This window comes from Pocillopora damicornis, chromosome 2 (genome assembly GCF_964200805.1).
Source record: "Pocillopora damicornis chromosome 2, jaPocDami1.2, whole genome shotgun sequence".
Taxonomy (NCBI): Eukaryota; Metazoa; Cnidaria; class Anthozoa; order Scleractinia; family Pocilloporidae; genus Pocillopora; species Pocillopora damicornis.
Window position 1 is genome coordinate 27468280 of NC_142671.1, and position 7490 is coordinate 27475769.

General features: G+C 37.7%; 1 long non-coding RNA gene across 1 annotated transcript; it reads left to right on the top strand.

Moving 5' to 3' along the window:
* The first annotated feature begins 1257 nt into the window (after nucleotides 1–1257).
* Nucleotides 1258–3220, top strand: LOC149050587 (uncharacterized). Its single transcript, XR_016183673.1, has 2 exons — nucleotides 1258–2834; nucleotides 3088–3220. It is a non-coding gene; the product is annotated as an uncharacterized LOC149050587 (long non-coding RNA).
* Nucleotides 3221–7490: the final 4270 nt, after the last annotated feature.

A 7490-nucleotide genomic window follows, 5' to 3' on the forward strand; every position in this document is an offset into this window, starting at 1 on the left:
AAAAATGAAATATTCTCTCGTAAAGGAATGCAGGCCCTCTGAGACAATTAGATTTGATTAGTTCCTCGTCATTTCCCCGGCTCCTCCCTGGGGCGTGATTGGCTGGATTATTCTCAGGCCAGTCCGCACTACGCGAAATTTTGTTCGTTTTGCAAAAAAATCTGTCAACGCGAAACCGTTGTCAATGCAAAAGATTTGTTTGACCCGCCAAAATTTTCGCAAGTGTCACCAAACTTCAAAGATACCGTCAACTAGCTTTAGAGGCCTGCAATTTTTTGTCGGGCGAGAAAATCTATTGTTTCTTGACGGATACCCTTCAACTGGTCATCCTATTTCGTAATTGATACCAGACTAAATGGTTTTATGTAAGAGTCTTCTCTCACTTAACGTAGCCTCTTAAGAGCGTAAGTAAGTTGTCGAATGACTCTCTCTCCATTTTCAAATGTCTACGGAAAAGGGCTGCAGGGAAGTTACGCTGGTGCATGCAGATTTCAAACCAGGATTCTACAGGTCGAGGAAATGTCCAATACGGGTGAAAACGGCGGCGATCAGGTTTTGTATGGCAAGTAAACAGCAAAGAAGGGCGATTAAAACATATCGCGGGGGCATTTAGCTTGGCTATATCCTGGTGTACCGGTTACCCAAAATATGTCCTGGTGTGCCGGTTAACGAAACTTGCGTGACATTGGTCAATTGAATAATAGCGTGACAGCTAGATAATTTGATAACTTGAGTAGTTCATGTCACATCTTTGAACAGAAGTATAGTGGATATCCTGGGAAAAGCTTAAAGATATCGCCTTGGTGTCAATTCATCAGAAACACAATTTCTGCAGTTCCTGAGGAGACGTTGTAGGTCATGGGTTCAAATCCCGTACAGGCCTGAATTTTTTTCAGGCCTTATTTTCACTACTGCCTAAGTAGTGCATATCACTGCGAGGATCACTTTCATTCATGTCTTTATCCGCAGTTCAAATATATGACTTTCATATATTCTTAACCGTATATTAATCACTTCACGGGTTTATTTAGAACCACCATCATGACCAGCTCCCAGTTGGCTTGTTAGCTCAGTTGGTAGAGCGCTGCACCGGTATCGCAGAGGTCATGGGTTCAAATCCCGTACAGGCCTGAATTTTTTTCAGGCCTTATTTTCACTACTGCCTAAGTAGTGCATATCACTGCGAGGATCACTTTCATTCATGTCTTTATCCGCAGTTCAAATATATGACTTTCATATATTCTTAACCGAGTAAGACTGTAAGATGTTTAATTTGACTTTGTTTTCAAATGTTTTAAGGGGGAGGTGTTTAATGCTTTCGTCAAGGTGATTCCAAACTTTTACAGCTGCGAAGCGAATGTTGAATTTACCATAGTTCAATTCCATTCATTTGTTGACTAAAGCAAGAAAGCTGGCTTGGGACAAAATGTTACTATTCAAGGGTAAACAATATACTGTACACATTGTGTCAAAAGAGGTGAGCAGTCTGGATCAGTGTAGGAAGTTGAGTGATAAAGCTGCTACATGAAATACATGTACCTATATCAGTCTTTTGGTCAGCTGGCAGTTCATATACTTTCTCCCGTGTGAGCAATACAGATCGCTGTCTTAGTAAAGAAGAGAGAATACACCTTTTTTTCTAATCATAGTAACAACCAAGGGGAAAATTTGTGAATTTCATTTAAGATGTTGTGCATGCATTCTTCCAATCTTATTGCCTGGTAAGAAAATGTTGGGTTTTTTTCCCAACTAGAAAATTAATTGTTGTTAACATCATCAAAATGACAGCAACCTATCTTTTAAACCATTCAATTTGAAAGTTTTCATTGACTTGTGTTGTTGAGAGCTACTTGTAACTTTAGCCAAGGTAAATGAACTAGCTTATTTCATGACTGAATATTAGACTCGTGTTCAATTTTGTTGAATTGTGCGTATAGCTGAGTGCTTTGGATGTGTCTTGCCTCTAAGCCAGCCAAACCACACCACTTATTGTCACATTATTTTTGCAGTTTTTTTGCCTGAATTTTCCTTCCAGCAACAGGAGAAATTACTATAGTAACTCTAAAGTAAATCCAATCATACATGATTCAGAGGACAATTTTGATATTACATAATAATATTACTAAAAGACAGAAAGCTTTTTGTTTTGTGAAAATGACTGCATTCCATTCATTTTTTTTCTGACAGTGAATGTTCTTTATTCCTGTCCTGAAGTCATTTTATAAAATGGAGTACAGTTTACAGCTTGTGATTTAATGATAAGCTGTCCAAGACTGGGGTAAAAAATTAATGTTGCTCACAAGTGATATTCAACTTTCATTCATACCACCTTAATGGCTTCTTTGTAATTCCACTTGAAATAAGAAGGTGGCAAATGCAATTAATTGTTGAAATACAAAACACAGTGGCTGTCTTTAGTCAATGGAAATGATGGTGGAGGCTTGTAGTTTGTATCTTGATATTGGTCTTAATAAAAAATAATGGTGTAAAAGACATTTTCTTCTTGGGCAAATGAAAATAAAAACTTATTCAAATTTTGCACCAATCTGTGGGTTGTTGTTTTTTATTTCAGTTGAATATCGTAAAGCATTTTCTTCTCTTTGTTAAAAGATCAGTAACATTTTGAGTCTATTAGTTTGAAAAATAGTTCTGTGTTTTAATTTGCCATTATCATTTTGTATGCTGTATGTAAAAATTGTGTTCAACAGGAAATTACAGTTAAACCAATATATGTTTCTCTTGATCATCCAATAGGGTTTTTTTCTTAATGAATGATATGATACTGATGTTATTAACAGTACATGCTGATATTGTCCAACAGGTAGCTACTACATGTAAGTTCAATGAGTGATTTTGACTAAAAATAATAAAATGCAGTATACCCTCATATATCTCTGTTCACTTCCTATTTAGCACTAGTCTCAAATCATCAACTTCCATACCTCAAAAGCTACTGGTGCATGTATGCATACCTTTTCCTTTCCAAACACAATAAGGATTTGAATTAAGAAACATAATTCCAGTCTCTTTATATATCTGGTGTTATTTGACAATCCTTTCAAAATCATTGTGACCCTTTACTTCTAGGAACTGAAGCATCCTCATGAACATCATCGTGTATACAACAAGAGTTTAACTGATGTGTGGCTGAAACTGTTATATCATTGCATTATTTTTTGTTGTATGGAAAATGAATGATTAATAAAGAGTTAATAAATGACATTGGCCTGCAGCAGTCGTGGTAGCCATGATTTCTTTTATCATTCACAACAGTACTGTTAACAAGCTTTCATTTGTAAGGCTGGTTTCTTGATGGAATTTTTTTGTACTGTTCTTAAGAAGTGTTTTATAAATTGGGCTTTCCTCAAGCTGCCAGGGTGTGGCAGTCAAATCAACTGGAAAAATTCTTGAACTTATCAACAAAAACCATTAATCATGCTTTTTTTTTCTTTTGTTCACTCATTTACTCCCTGAGTGATTGATATGTGACTTCTCCATACAATTGTGACAGGTGAGAATTTCCAGCAGAAATACAGATATACCACCAAAATTAGTAAATGAAAAGTGTGGTGAGGAGGCATTTTAACAGTGCACATTATAAGTAGTCTGTGAATGGGTTAACTAGGGGGCTCAGTTGTGACGATACATCAACAGAAAAGAAAGTACAGTATCACGACAATAATTTGCTTTGATGAGCATCTCTGAGGTGTGTGCTCTAATCCATTCAAAATGCACGTGTATGTACCCTGTCACAGGAGGTGTTCTTGACTCTGTACATATGTGTAGCTCATAACAGTTTCCTCAGCTTTTTATGGGTGATTTATATATATAATGAAGTGATTGAAAAGACTGGTGTTGAGGTAGACACCATTTAAAAAGTTACAGGAAAAGCTTTTGACCCCTCTTTATTGTGTGCCAAGGGATTACAACATTGTGACAGGTGGGCCGTTTTACACCTCTAGAAAACCAGTGAAAATTATTTTTGGAAAAAAGTGCTTTTTAAGGCATTGTAAATGAATGGTGGGTAAGTTTAGTTGAATTCAATTAGTGTCATATTTTATAAAGATATTGAAAATTTATCTTTCTCTGTATATGGATCAGAGTGAGGTTATTGATGACGACGTGAATGATGGTCGAATCAGCGATGTATTGCGTAGCTAAGTTAACCTGAATAATTGCTAATACGGTGTAGGTGGTTTTAAAAGAATTTCAGTGCGAATTTGAAAATAGTGGTACAACTTTCAGGAAAGGGTAATGATTCTAGTAGCAAGACTAAGGGCGGATCCGGATCCATAACAGTGGAGTGCGCATGAAGCTGACGCGTAAGATCAGGTTTTTTTTTCTCAGTGCGTGAGCGGGCGGTATTCTACAAATCCTACAATCTGAATGGTATTGCGAGTGGACAGTATTCTTCCATCCGGTTCGCTCACAGCGGGCGGTATTCAATCCGTTGCGTGTTGAGTCGCCTAGTGCGCCTAATGCGCCTAGTAGCTTTTACAAGCTAATGTTTCGGTCACAACAATTATCCGATAAATGATTAATGATTAATTAAGGCAGGCGGCCTAGAAACCGTTTGTAATTTAATAATCCTTCACAAAAAGCAACTTAAAAAGTGAAAACGTGAGGTATTTGTTCACAATTACAGTCAATCAAACTTGGTTTTATGCTACTCTGGTTTAAATATTTGACGAACGTAACCGAGAAGTTACAATTCATTGACCCAACCTTTCGATACTGGTGTCTAGTGCCTTCATCATCGATTGACAGTGACAGTGATCTAATCGCTGCGACAAAAGGTCCTTATATATGCTCAGATCTGAAATCACCAAAATAGTTTGTTCGTTTTAAAACGCCAAGCGATGTTTTGAGTTCTAAGATCTAATACAATACTTTCGTTAAGTCTTTCCAAGTCCGTTAAACAGTTGAATATTGGATATTTCCACTGTAAGTTGCACAACAGAAACCGAGTGAATTCCATGGCATGAGTAAATGTAGCATTAAATCCACTTGTATCTGAATAAAGTGCCTCATGTGACTTCAGTTTTTTGGGGAAAGAAAGACGAGATTTGCACACGCCATTGCGGCAAACAAACGAACAGACTCTCACAACTTCAAAATATACATTTTAAATTTGCTTACACTTACTTTCTGAGTCACTAGTACTTAAAACTGAACAGGTGTAAATCTACGTGGATTAGCCGCCGATGGAAGTGATTATTACTTTCCTCATGATTACTGATAGTCACATTTCAAAGATTGCTTGGAAGCCTGTTAAATTTAACCTTTATCTTTACGCTAATGAAACTTTATCGGTGAAGCGTCTCTCTTTCCTCTGTTCTCTCTGCTATCTACGAGCTAAAACAATTTTTGGTTCATGAAGGATCTTGCCGCAATTACAGCCCTGAATCATTTGGGCTCTTTTAAGAAGCATTTCGTTATGTTTTTGAAATAAAAAAAAAAAGCTTTGTCTAGTGAAAGAGAAATTCTGGTTACGCCGGAGTTTTCCAACGAATTAAACTAAACAAATTACCGAATCATTTAATGATTAATGCGCCCGAAACCAAATGAACTGCTCGTAGCATAGAAGGCAGCTATTAGCTGCTCGTAGCATAGAAGGCAGCTATTACACAAATTCAAACTGCAGTACTCGTAATATGGTCGCGTACTGAAGAAGTGAGAATACGTCGCAAGGTTTTCGATGCATATCTTTTCACACACTGTGTTTTGCATCAACGTCGTCAATTTACTTTAAAGCATAAGCATGGGTGAGAAACTGTGACAAGACTTTTATTTCGTAACTGAGCTCTGATAATGGATGCTCCTGGGGGCTAAAAAAACTGCAATCCTAAGATAAGGTGGCCAAAAGTCTTGTTTAACTTGTACCTACCTGGTTGCCTAGTCTCTGCCTTCCCTTCCCACCCTCGATACACGGTTGAGTTTGATTTTGAGGCCAGCTTCCAGTTCTCGTTTGGCTTAGGCGGTTTGTGTTTTTTTTTTTCGTGCTCGCCGTGAACTTTGTTTTTTCCACCGGTTGTATATATTTCATTTGCAACTAATTAAAGGAATTCTGCGTGAGACTGTTTCAGTACCTCCCCTTAATCGCATGAATGTTACAGCAGTTAATAAAGATTTACGTCAATTAGTACTTACAGGTTGTTGAGGTATTCATTCCTGGTGAAGACTCCCGGAGGTAAATTCTTTAACTGATTATTAGACAAGTCCCTGTCAACAAGACAACATTACATCAGATAGATAGATTTGTGCTGGTAGAGAATACTCTTACCGGGAAGTCTTGTTTTATTATATGTTGCGTTTTAAGCGCCCTCCTCGAATAAAGTCCTGTCTCCAGTCCCCTTCCCACCCCCCTCCCCTTACCGGCCCCAACTCCCCATCCCTCACTTTATTAGATAGGAAGAACATCTGTTTCTGTGCCACTTTATCAATAACTATAAAGCTTGAACTAAAGCGTAATCAGTACAAACTAGTAGCTTCCGAGTAATATAAATGCCTTGATAGAGTGCCCTCCTTTCAATTAGCACCGCTCCTTTCAGCTGAAACTTTGATAAGGCGCCCGGGCGATTGATCGAGGAAATGTAGTGAATAAAATTGGTTGTTAAGGTTTGAAGAAAGGTTTTTTTTTAATTAAAAATCAAGTGGGACTCGTGCTGCAACTGGTCAAGATAAAATTCTGTGATTGAAATATTACATTTGCAAATGGTCTAAGACGTCTCTGAATTTGTGGAACTACACAGATTCTTATGTTATTGTGCAGGATGTGGACCAGCCGGCTTTTGCTTATCTCCCTTCCCCTTCTCCCCCCCCCCTCCCCCCCAATACTGTCATCTTCAATTTTAGTTGCCACCTTCTCCGTTAGAAATTTTATTTCCGCCACTTTCGATATTGCGAGTACAAACCCATCGATGTAGCTTTTGTTTTCTACAAATAAAATAAGGCAAAATCATCTAATGCTTACCAAAGAATAAATAATGAATTCTTAGACAAACTGAGACTTTTCAGACTTTGATCTGTTGATCTGTGTTTATTTACTGGTACGTGGCTTATTATGTTAATCTTAAATATACCCAACGTGCAAAACTGATTCTTATTGGTCCTACCGAGTTCAGTATATCACCGGAGCGCAACATATCCTCGCAGTCTGCGTCGCAAAGAATTTTGTCATCTGGGAAGAAAATGTTCTGTTTTTCCGTCATTGGGCTCACAGAAATAACCAACGAACTTATCATGGCATTTCCAAAACAATTTTAACCTGTCGATCAGATTTATTCCAAAGAAATAAAAGTCACAACCATTCACCAAAGCTCCTTGATCACATGAAACGAAACACTCGGCGTATTCCTTAACCTTGCAGTAAGAAGTCGCAAAGGAGTTTACATCGACAGTCAAACGGCAGGAACAATGACAAGCAGTAGAAACAGTGATATCTGAAACACCTTGAAATCGTTTTACAGTTAGTGATTTGCTGTTTTCAT